Here is a 12,933-nt window from a genome sequence, read left to right as displayed (position 1 = left end):
GGAACTTACACTACTGCCCCTCCCCACTTCTCAGACCTTTGTTTTCAAACTGGAACCATATCACCAGCTTTCCTGAGCCCCAGTGTATAGACAGCTGACCATGGGACTTCTCAGCCTCCATAAATGCATGAGCCAATCCCTCATAATAAATCTTGTTCTAGGGGCACTTGGGTGGCTCAGTCAATTAAGCATCTGACTCTTGAGCTTGGCTCAGGTCTTGATCTCGGGGTCGTGAGTTCAAGCCCTGCATTGGGCTCCATTCCCAACATGGAGCCTACTTTAAAAAAAAGAAATCTTGTTCTATCGGTTATGTTTCTCTAGAGAACTCTAATACACCCAGGGACCCAACAACCTTTTTTCCCCTTTGGGTCATCTCCCCCCCAAAAGGGATGGTCCCAGGGAAGGGTAGGGAGGAATAGCCTCAACTCGGAATGTCACAAGCATTTCAAGCTCTGGAGCTCTAGAACTTTGAAGTTAAATTGTAGTGAAGTGCTTCCCCAGCACCAGTTTACGCAAAATTCTAGTTTGCCTCCTGCCTGCTGCAGATTTAATTATGAATCATGCTGGATGGACGGATGAGGACACAGTGTGCCCAGTGAGCTGGGCGGCCATCCCTGCCTGCTGGGCTTGTGTTCTTGTGGTTTATAATGTCTTCTCGGGTGAATAATAACCTCGTGTTCATGCCAGGCCTTTAGGTCTTTGCTGATGACCTACAGAGGCTGGAAGCCTGAGATCTCAAATTCAACAGCAGGCCTTTTAAGCCTGGTCAATCAATCAGGCCACATAGAGCCACAGAAAGTACAAGCTGCTGATGCAGAAGGACCCAAGTACTCAAAGGAACATACCACTTGCCTGGAAGTGTGGGGTTGAATTTTTTTTTTTTTCTCTTGAAAATGCCCAGTTCCTAGGGGGCCTCAGGTGCTCAGTGGTTGGACCAGCTAGTAAGAAGTATACTTAGGGCTTTCCTCTAAGTTGTAATCTGATGCACTAAATTCCACCTTTTTTTTAAAAACCAAATTCCATCATTAGATATTCATTCCTTTGGCTTAAACCTCCCCCCAGTAACCTAGTACCCCCTCCTGACTTACTGATTATTTTTCACTTGGTCAGGCTCAGAGTGTCTTAGTCATTTTTAATCCCTTCCTCTCTTCTTTCCTTCCTCCCCCTCCTCATCCAATTAATCATGAACGCTCCTTGATTATTCCTTCAGAGTCTCTCTGGGAAAGGCCTACTGGAGTGGCAAGAGTACTGGTTGTGTGACCTTGAGCAAGTAATTCAAACTCTCTCTGAACCTTAGTTTCTTCACCTGTAAAGTGAAGCTGACAGCATCCTCCCTCACAGAGTCTTTTGTAAAGATAAAAATAATACATGGTTATTTAAAAAAACACACGCCCACACACAACACCATTTCCCCAGAAGCCGCTTTGACTGACTACTGTCAAGCTTAGAGATTTATAAGATTCTTTGTATATATATTTTAAAACACACACACAAACAATACATGGTTTTATAAAAAGGAGATCATATTCCATATTCTGAAAAAAAGCAATGTGGCCCAAGCTGGTCCTTTTTCTTTCTGTTCCCTCCTCCACAACCCTAATTCAGGTCTTTATTCATTTCTGTGACAGCTTCTTAACTTCTTAACCGGCTCCCCTGCCTTCCACCCCACTTGCCGTTTTCCTCTCTCCAAAACATCCTCCTCCTCACAGCTGCTGCTCAGGTTAATTTTAATAAAACACTCTTCAGATTATGACCTCTTCATGATCCAAAACCTTCTATGGCTCCCGTTGCCTTTGAGCAATGAGCCCCAACTCCTGGCAACAAAGGCTCTCCTAAACTGGCGCAAACCTAGCCAGTCCAACGGGCATTTCCCTAGTGCCCACTGTGCGCCAGCCTCAGCCTCGGCTCAGGGATGGGGATTCAGCAATGAATAAGACCTTAGTCTCCTCCACCATCTAATGGGGAGTCAGACAGATGAACAGACATTTTCTGTAATACACGGTGAACAGTAGGATAAAGGTCACCTCAGGGACCTATAGGATCTTGAGGAAGTGTCCACCTTTCTGGTCATGTCCTCATCCCCTCTCACCCAAATCCTCCCTATTCTGTATCCCACACACCCTGGCCACTCTATCTTTGCCCTCAGGTGGGTAGGGTCTGGTGACTCAGATAGTAACACCTGCTCCACATTATTTCGTCCCTTTGTTGGGCCACTGCCAAGGCTGCATCTCTTCGAGAGCAACAACAGCAGAACGGATGAATCAACTGATACAGTCACTCGGTGGAACGCTGCACGGCAATGAGAGGACTGGGCTACAAGGACGTGCAGTGACATGGATGACTCTTGCAGACCGAATGTTGAGTGACAGAATCCAGACACGGAAGGATACGCAGCATTATGATTCCATTTACATAAATCTGAAGTACAAGTGAAACTAATCTATGGTGTTAGAAGTCAGGATACAGGGGACTTTGAGTAAAGCAGATTGCTCTCCATAATTTAGGTGGCCCTCATCCCATCAGTTAAAGGCTTGAAGAAAACAAATGGCTGACCTCCCCTGAGCAAGAGGAAATTCTGCCATCGGACTGCCTTCGGATTTCATGCACAACACTGGCTCTTCCTGGTTTGCCAGCAGACCGCCTTTGGACTTGAACTGCAAATCCTTCCTGTGTCTCCAGCCAACCGGTTCCCCCAACAGACTTTGGACTCACCAAGCCTTTGCTACTGTGTGAGCCAATTCCTTAAAAGAAATCTCTTTCTATGTGTATTCACATCCTATTGGTTCAATTTCTCTGAAGAACCTCGAGTAATACAGTACCTAACTCTACGCTCCCTCATCTGCTCCTTGTTCACTGCCCTCCGAGGAGATTCTTATTTATTTAATAAATATAAATAAGGTTTAATAAATACACAATGTTTTTTTAAATACACAATATTTATAAATTGAATTCTTATTCTCTCTTTAAAAAACCCACTTCCCCAAAGTACTATCCTCTGACTGACTGCTCAGTGGGGAAGTACCTCCATCATCAGGTTCCTTTCTCCCTCCCTTCCTCCCTCCCTTTCTTCCTTTCTTTTCTCTCTCTTTCTTTCTTTCAAGTGTTCGGTTCCAGTGTGGAGCCTAATGTCCAGCTTCTGTCTCCAGTAGGTTCACAAGGTAGCTTTCTGGACTCTACTTTCTACATCTTGCTAACTGACTAAGTGTCTGCCACTTACTAGCTGTGAGATCCTGAGAAAATTATTTACCTCTCTGCCTCTGTCTCCCCATTTATAGAACGGGGACAATAAGGGCACCTAAATAAAAATAGGGGCACCTAGTTGGCTCAGTTGGTAAAGCATGCAATTTTTAATCTCAGGGTCATGAGTTCAAGCCCCACGTTGAGCATGGAGCCTACTTAAAATAGAACAAAATAAAAATACATTATACAGAATGGGTAAAATAGAAGAAACTACTCCATTAAGGTTGTTGTGAGGATTGAATTAAAATGCTCAGCACACAGGAAGCATTAAATAGATATTTGCTAAGTGTGTTCTTTCCTCTGACACGCTGGGGTCATCCCAACTGCCTCCCACCCTGTCCCCTCTCTAAAGGGCTGTATTGGGTAGCTTACAATAAGCCATCCCCAAACGCAGTGGCTTGAAACAATTGCTTGTGAATTTGTGGGCCAGTTGGGCAATTCTGCTGACCTGAGCAGGCTCGCCTAATCTCTACCGGGCTCATTCATGTATCTACAGGCAGCCAGCAGGCTGCCAGTGGCTGGTGGGTCTAGAATGGCCTCATCCACACGCCTGGCTTTTGGGCGGCAGCGGGGGTGACTGGGTCGTGATACTCCAGCCTTCTAGCCTGGGCCCATTTTCATGGCAGAGGCAGTGTGCGGAGAGAAAGAGCAGAACTAGGCAAGGTTTCCTGGGGCCTAGGTGTAGTACACCAACACTACCCCTGCACTCAGAGTCTGGTCTGGATTCAAGGGCTGCAGAAATAGACTCTCCCTTTACTATGGAGGAACTGCAAAGTCATACTATGAAGGATGAGGACACGGGGGGGGGGGGTCAGGACGGCCAGTTCTGATATCAAACTACCACTACGGCATTGGTGTCTCGTGTGGGGAATTTAGAATAGACATGTCACTTGAGGTAACAGGAGTATCACCTCCCAGTTTTAAGGCCAGATCAAACTGGATTTAAATGCCAGCTCCACCAACTACCTGTGATGTCTTTGGGTGACATACTCTACCTCCCTGATATTCTGTTTCCTCATAGGTCGTTGTGGGGATTAAAGAAGGTTATGCAGGGAAGGGGCTGAGCACACGCAGGGCGCCCAGCGCACACAGAGCAAATATTCAACAAGGAGAGGTCATATCAGTCTTAGAGCACATCGTGGGCTGTGCTGAATCCTACCTCTGCTTCTCAAGGCTGAGGAGATGGAAACCAGGCTAAGCAGGACTGTGATTTCAGATGGGGAACCATGAAATGACAATTACAGTTTAAGAGCTTAATTATAGTTCTTTGGGGGAAAAAAGTGAGGAATGCAATCTGGTGGGGAGAGGGAAAGGGACTGGGGGGAGGGGCAAGTGGAGGGGAGAGGGAGAGGGAGGTCTGAAAAGGAAAAGCTGAGCCATTGGAAAGGCATCTCCCCTCATCCCCTAAAAAAATATTCATGATATTTTTCTTTCATGTTTTGCTGCTCTGCTTACAAAATTAGTGTGTGCTCGCTTTAAGGAGTTTTACAAAATACATACACCGAGTGCATTATGCTAAGTCAAATAAGTCAGAGAATGACAAATACCATATGATCTCACGTATATGTGGAATCTAAAAACAAAATCAAAACTGAACTCATAGACACAGAGAACACACAGGCGGTTGTCAGAGGTGGGGTAGGCAAAATGGGTGAAGACGGTCAAAAGGTACACACTTTCAGTTGTAAGGTAAATAAGTCTTGGGGCTGTAATGTACAGCATGATAACTATAGTTAATACTGTATTGTAGGGGCGCCTGGGTGGCTCAGATGGTTAAGCGTCTGCCTTCAGCTCTGGTCATGATCCCAGGTCCTGGGATCTGGCTCCCAGCTCAGCGGGGAGTCTGCTCCTCTCTCTCTCCCTCTGCCTGTCCCCCCTGCTTGTGCTCTGTCTGTCTCTCTCTCTCAAATGAATAAATAAAATCTTAAAAAAAAATACTGTATGGTATATTTGAAAGTTGCTAAGGGAGTACGTCTTAAAAGTTCTCATCACAAGAAAAAAAATGTGTAACTACGTGTGGTGATGAATGTCAACTGGGCTTGTTTTGGTGACCACTGCACAGAATGTACAAATGCTGAATCATTCTGTTGTACACCTGAAACTAATATAATGTTACATGTCAATTATATCTCAATAAAACATACATCAACTATTTCACCCATAATCCCCCCAATCAGACATATAATGGCTGATATTGACATGAGCCTCAGGTCCATGAACCCACACAGTCACAAATGCTTTAAACTCCAGTGACTCATGTGAATCCCCCATGAGCAGGCATTGGTCTCTGCACTGCACAGGAGACACAGGGCATGTAAGTAACTCACCCAGGGTGTCACATTTACTAAATAGCAGAGTGTGGATTCAATCCAAGCTACCTAGGGCCAGAGACTTTGCATGTCACCGCTGGGTCACAGTACCACCTGGACGCAGGTGATCCTTGGTACACTGCCCTCCATTTTCTTTCACTTTCCGGAGAGAGTACCACTATTTTATTACTTTTATTTATTTATTTTTAAAAGATTTTATTTATTCACTTGAGTGAAAGAGAGCACAAGTAGGGGGAATGGCAGGCAGAGGGAGAAGCAGTCTCCCCTTTGAGCCGGGAGCCAGACATGGAGCTAGATCCCCAGATCTGGAGATCATGACCTGAGTGGAAGGCAGACCCAACCCTCTGAGCCACCCAGGCGCCCCTATTTATTACTTTTAAAAGGCTATTTGAAAAAGCTTATCTTGGGGGTGCCTGGGTGGCTCAGTCATTAAGCGTCTGCCTTTGGCTCAGGTCATGATCCCAGGGCCCTGGGATTGAGCCCCGCATCGGGCTCCCTGCTCAGCAAGGAAGCCTGCTTCTTCCTCTCCCACTCCCCCTGCTTGTGTTCCCTCTCTCGCTGTCTCTCTCTCTGTCAAATAAATAAATAAAATCTTAAAAAAAAAAAAAGAAAAAGCTTGTCTTTCTCCTATTTTATTTTTTAGTACTATTCCCAGAAGTGTTAGTTTATGTGCCTATCTTCCCTTCCCTGCCTTCTTCAGTAATTTATAATTTTGATAAAATTTCAAATAAAAAGTTGCAAGAATAGTACAATAAACTCCCAGTTGTTTACCATTTGCATTATCATTTTCTCTATCCATATAAATATTTATATGCGCATGTGCATTTTTCTGAACAATCTGAGATTAAATTGGAGACATCATGACCTTTAACCCCCAAATACTTCACTGTGAATTTCCTAAGCGATTCCCATCCATAACCACAGACCAATTAGCAAACTCAGGGCATTTAATATTGCAACAGTACTATTATTAACAGTACTAATCTACAGTCCATATTTAAATCAATCAATCAGCTCTCTCTCTATATATATATAACTTTTTCCCAGGCCAGTATCTAAACTGGGATCTTGCTTTGCATGTAGTTGTCATATCGTTTTGACCTCCTTTAAACAGGAATAGTGTCTCAGCCTTTTTCTTTCCTGACCTGGACGTTTTTTATAATGCAGTCCAGTTATTTTTACAAAATGTTCCTCATTTAGGTTCCTTCTATACATACTTTAAAAATTAGTGTCATATAGTAGTGTTATGTTTTTAACTTTTCATTGAAGTTTAACACAAAAACAGAAAAGTGAAGAGATCAGAAGTGACACTGAACACATGTGTTACCAACACCCAGAAGAAGGGACAAAACATGACCTGTCCCAGAAGCAGCCTGTGCCCTCTGCCAGTCCCTAACCACCCCCCAACCCAAGGGTAACCACTAACTTGACTTTTTTTTTTTTTAAGATTTTATTTATTTATTCGACAGAGATAGAGACAGCCAGCGAGAGAGGGAACACAAGCAGGGGGAGTGGGAGAGGAAGAAGCAGGCTCATAGCAGAGGAGCCTGATGTGGGGCTCGATCCCATAACACCAGGATCACGCCCTGAGCCGAAGGCAGACGCTCAACCGCTGTGCCACCCAGGCGCCCCACTAACTTGACTTTTAAAACAAAGATTAGTTTTGCCTAATTTTGTGCTTTATATAAATGGACTTGTACAGTGAGTAATACTATTTTTGAACCTGGCTTTTTCACTTAAAAAAGTTGTGAATGCTTTTTCTATATCATTGAAAGATCTGCCCCAGAACCATATTTAATGATTTCAGAGTATTTCCTTCAAAAAGTACACCATAATTTACCTGGTCAGCGCCCTGTGGTTGGGCAGGTAGCTTGTTTCCCATATTTCCGTATTATAAATCATACTGCGTGAACATCCTCCCAAGTGAGAAGCAGCACAGGCCTCAAAGCTACCCTGCCTGGAAATGAATCCTGAATCTAACACTTGCTCTGTGACTTCAGGCAATCTGCTTCATGGCTTGGTGCCTCAGTTTCCCCATATATAAAATGGGGGTGATGATAATCATAATGGCACCCACGTCATCTTTTATTGTAAGGATCTAACTGTGATAGTAGAAATATAGTGATTAAAACAATGCTTGGCACTAAGAAAATGCTCAGCAGTTGTTAGCCACTATTATGAGTCATTGGGAAGATTTCCTAAAAGTAAAAAACAAAACAAAACAAAACAAAACCCACGAATATTTAGTTGACCCTAAAAAGCATTCAGTTTTTTTCTTTCTCTAGGGCATTTGTTGGTAAAGTCACTGAATGGGATTCATGTCACAATATGATGAAGTGAGAAAGGCCCAGACTGAAGGGCACAGAAGTCTGGGCCCCAGCCTTGGCTTGTTAGTGAAGGAGCTGCTGTGTGATCTTTGAAAAGTCCTTTGATGTCTGAGTTCCTATTTCCAGAACTGGGATAACTACTCCATAGTGTAAGGTTAATTAGGCTGGCTTTGGGGTCATGCAGAACTGAGTCTCAATTCTGCCACTTACTATCCTAAAACACTTGGTAAGTTATTTAACTTACTTAAACCCACTCACAAGGTTGCTGAGAGGATATAAAGGTGCCCAGGAAAGCCTTGCCGAGGGCCAGACACATGTGGGTTCACTATGGCTGCCATTATTAATGTTACCAATCCTAGCCCTGGATTAAAGTATGAAGAAATTATAAACCTTTGAGTGTTACCGAAGTCAAGAGCATGAGCTCTTAAATAGGGACAGAGTGGCAAGTCAGAGTGAAATAGCAAACCACGAAAGGTCAAAAGTTTGCAGGGAAGGGTATAGATAAGCAAAACCATGTCAAGTTGGACCAGCCCTGTTTCCCAAACTTGCCTGATTACAGGACTCACCTGGGAGAGTTTGTAAAATTATAGATTCTGATCGATGGATCTGAACTGCGGTGCTGGAATCTGTATTTTTAACAGGTGCTCCAGATAATTTTTATGATCAGGCCATTTTTGGAAACAGTAGGTTCTGAGGGGACTGGAGCCGCTGAGAGCAGCTGGGAGGGTCGGGTAACTCCACGTGGAAATCGTCACTTACCAAGCACCGACTGGGGTCCTGTACCAAGCTCAGCATGTTCCTACAATACTGTTACAACAGTCCTAAGAGACAAGATGATTCTTTTTTTTTTTAGTAGGCTCCACGCTCAGGATGGAGCCCAACGTGGGGTTTGAACTCAGGACCTGAGCTGAAATCAAGAGTCAGATACTTTATTGACTGAGCCACCCAGGTGCCCTGAGACAGAGATTACTGTCGCAGTTTTACTGATAGGCAACCTGAGGATCAGAGAGTTAAATGATTTGCCCGAGGTCACAGATAGCAAGATATCCAAGTGTCTCTGATTTCTAGTCTTAAGAACTACCCTAAACTGACTGGTCAGAACACTCAGCTCCATCCATTAGGCTAGATCACCTGCAATGCAGGTGAATATCGCTGTGCTCATGGCTTTATAGTTTCTTTTAAAAAAAACAGCTTTATTAAGGTATCATTGACATATAAAATTTGTCCATGTGAAGCATTCAATTCGCTGGTTCTTAATATAGTCGCTGAGTGGGGTGACCATTACCATGATCAATTTTAGAAAATTTCCATCCCCAAACAGAAACCTTGTGTCCATATACAGTTACTCTCATTCTCTCCCCAGCCCCTGGCAACCACTAATCTATTTTCTGTCTCCATGATTTGCCTACTCTGGACATTTCATATAAATGCAGTCATACCATATGTGGCCTTTTTGTGTGTGGCTTCTTCCACTGAACATCATGTTTTCAGGTTCGTCTCTGTTAAGGCACATATCTGTTGCCGAACTTCATTACTTTTTATGGCTGAGTAATACTCCACTGGACGGCCAGACCACGTTTTATTTGCCTTCAGTTGATGGACGTTCGGGCCCTTTCTACTCCTTGGCTATTCTGATTAATGCTGCTATGAACTTTGGGTACATACCTAGGAGTGGAATTGCTGGGTCATACGGTGACACTATTTTTAATCATTTGAGGAACCCTCAGGATATTTTCCAAAGTGGCTTTGCCATTTTATCTTTCTGCCGACAGTGTCTGACGGTTCTTTTCAGAACACTTTTATGAGTACAAACTTGGGTAATGCCCACAACAAGCCGAGAGATAGGATAGGCATCCTTACTTGTATCTTCCTGATGAAGACACCAGGGCAGAGAGGGTAGGCGACTTCTCAGAAGACACCAGCTATGAGGGTTGGGCTCCAACCCTGGCACTGCCCTTTTTCCTCCTAGAAACCTGATTTGGGGGCAAGTTCAGTGGGTTCTAGTTCTTTAGGAGATGACGGGTGATGGGCAGAGAGAAGGACTCTGGTGCAAAGCCTTAGAATGGAGATGGAAGCTTCCAGTTTTCGGGATGGAGTCATCAAAGCCACTTCTGTTTGTGTTTTAATAGGCAACAGCTGGAGCCAGGTTCTGACTAATTAATGATGATCAAAGTGCCCTGAAAAGATGGAGTGCTCTGCAAACGCCAACCATGAATTATTCACAGCTGGTCTTCTTAGCTGGAGGGGAGGAGGCTGCCCAGAAGAAGAAGAACCAGACGCCTGCCCTCACTTCCTCGTCATCTCGCATGAGCCTGAGACCTCCTGCAGGACTCAGTTTCTCAGTCCACAAAATGGGGCTGTGAGCTCTCATTCCTTTATGCTCCTCGGCCAGGACCTGGCGGAGAGGGGCTGGTGACCCGAGTCCTGTTCCCATCAAGGCAGTACATACCCAAGCTGCCTCCACTGAACAATAAATAATTAATAACAACAACACCAACCCATAGTTCAAGAGTTGGCAAACATTTTCTACAAAAGATCAGATGGTAAATATTTTAGGCTTTGCAGGCCTGTCACATTACTCAATTCTACCACTGTAGCTCAAACACACCTGAAAGAATGATGCAGCTGTTCAGTGAAACTTATTAGTGGCCACTGAAATTTGACGTATATGTAATTTTCACGTGCTGCAAAATATTTTTCTCCTTTTGATTTTCCCTAGCCATTAAAAAACATTAAAAAACATTCTTCATTCCTGGACTGTATAAAACAGGTGTTGCGGGGCGCCTGGGTGGCGCAGTCGTTAAGCGTCTGCCTTCGGCTCAGGGCGTGATCCCGGAGTTATGGGATCAAGCCCCACATCAGGCTCCTCTGCTGGGAGCCTGCTTCTTCCTCTCCCACTCCCCCTGCTTGTGTTCCTTCTCTCGCTGGCTGTCTCTGTCAAATGAATAAATAAAATCTTTAAAAAAAAAAACAGGTGTTGCCTCAAAACGTGACATATGATTACTATTTGATCCAGCAATCCCACTCCTCTTCCAAAAGAAATGAAAACATACGTCCATACAAAATGTGTACATCAAAATTTATAGCCACACTACTCGCAACAGCCAAGAAGTAGATGACAAACACACATGTCCATCAACTCATGAACAGAGAAACAAACTACGGTATAGCCATACAATGGAATATTGTTCAGCTGCAAAGAGGAATGAGTTTTATACATGCTACAACATGGATGAGCCTTGAAAACACGCTAAGTGAAGGACAAAGGGCATATTGTAGGATTACATGGAGAGGAAATGTCTACAGCGACAGAAAGCATAGGAGTTGTTGCCTGGAGCTGGGGGGGGGGCAGTGAGGGGCCTGCAGGTGACGGCTGAAGCACATGAGGTTTCCTTTGGGGTGATAAACTGTTCTAAAACTGATTGTGGTGATGGTAGCCCAGCTCTGTGAATATACTAAAATCCCCTGAAGCGTGTGCTTTAAATGGGTGAAACGTGTGGTAAGTGAATTAGATCTCAGTAAAGCCGTGAAAAAGGCATGACAGGAGGGGCACTGTCGTTTGCTGACCCCTGAGGCGGCCTGTACTTGTTTAGTCTTTCACAAAGCACCTTTCCTCGTGCTGTCACAAACAGCCAGGCGTGAATCCCTTCAACCTTGCAGAAAGCTAAGGTTCAAGAAGGGACTGACTTGTTCTAGAACATAGGTAAGCAACGGTGAGGTGTGAGCAGAACCCCCAGAGCTGACAGCAGCACAGACCTTCCCACAGTTACATTCAGAGTTGAGGTAGTCACTCCTCCAAGCCTCGGGGAAGAGGAGATGACAGGAGCAGACCCCTCCCTAGACCTGTCACTCCCTGTTCTCACTCCTCTGCATCACCCCCTCTCCCTCCTTTCCTTCCCAGCACTACTGACCAAGGCTTTCCTCCTTACGCCTCACTCAGAGTGCTGGGAAGGGAGGGAAAAGAGGAGGGCTTCTCCAGAAATTGGGTCTGTACGACATATCTGGAAAAGGGCCCAGTCGGGGTAAGGAATGGGTCCAACGTTGTAGAGCTGATATCTGACCTTGATTTCCTTGACATGAATGAAAACACAGAGGGTTTGGGGCTGGGGTAGGATCTGAGGTAAGCAAAGCTCCATCCTATTCCTGATTCTTTTCCCCACAATACTCTCTTCTCCAACATCTCCTGACTTTATTTTCCAAAGGCCTCAACCACTACAAGGGGGTGAGGGTAGAGAATCCTCTTAAAAAAATTAATTGAGGAAAATCAGGAAATAAAGACAAAGTAAATTAGGATCACCTTGGTCTCACTCCCCCGGAGTAAAAGTGCAGACTGGGGAATATTTTCTGGTGGCTCTGCAGCTAGCCTCCTGGGTTCAAATCCTGGGTTCATCACTTACCATCTGTGTGATCCTGGGCAGTTCATTTCATCTCTTGACCTCAGTTTCTGCACCTGTAAAATAGGAATAACAACAGCACCCACCCAAATTGTTGTGTGAGAATTAAGTGAATTCGTAAAGCACTAAAAACAGTACATGGCCCATAGCAAAACATTAATGCATTTTCCCAGCGTTTTCTACTCACACATACATTTTCCTTACAAAAAGGATCATTCTGTATCCACTTTTTTATAACATGGATCTCTCCCCCCATCTTAAGTGAATTATTAAAATTTTTCCATAGCATTAGAAATCCTATAGAGTATCTTTCTTAAGATAGCATATGTAGTATTCCATCTCCTAAAGTGGGATATTTAGGGGTGATTGTTTCCCCCAACCACCAAATACTTTTCTCCTTGCCTTTCATCAATTACTGCTTCAGGACAAATTCCTAGGAAATTTGCTGAGTCAAAGGGTGTGCAGGTGTTGAAGGCTTTGGGCACAAAATGGTCAAACTGCCATTTAGAAAGGGTTTAGAACTAGTTTCACTTGCATCAGCTGGAAAAAGGCAGCCCCGTCTTCTCCAGTGTCTTGCCTCCTACCATTTAGACACATTTCCAATTTGACCCAGAAGTGCCATTTGCTGTCTTACTCTGATTT

Source organism: Ursus americanus, chromosome 21 (genome assembly GCF_024610735.1).
Source record: "Ursus americanus isolate L20-20 chromosome 21, mUrsAme1.1.p, whole genome shotgun sequence".
Lineage (NCBI taxonomy): Eukaryota > Metazoa > Chordata > Mammalia > Carnivora > Ursidae > Ursus > Ursus americanus.
The sequence above is the reverse complement of the archived record's forward strand: the minus strand, read 5'-3'. Positions refer to the sequence as shown.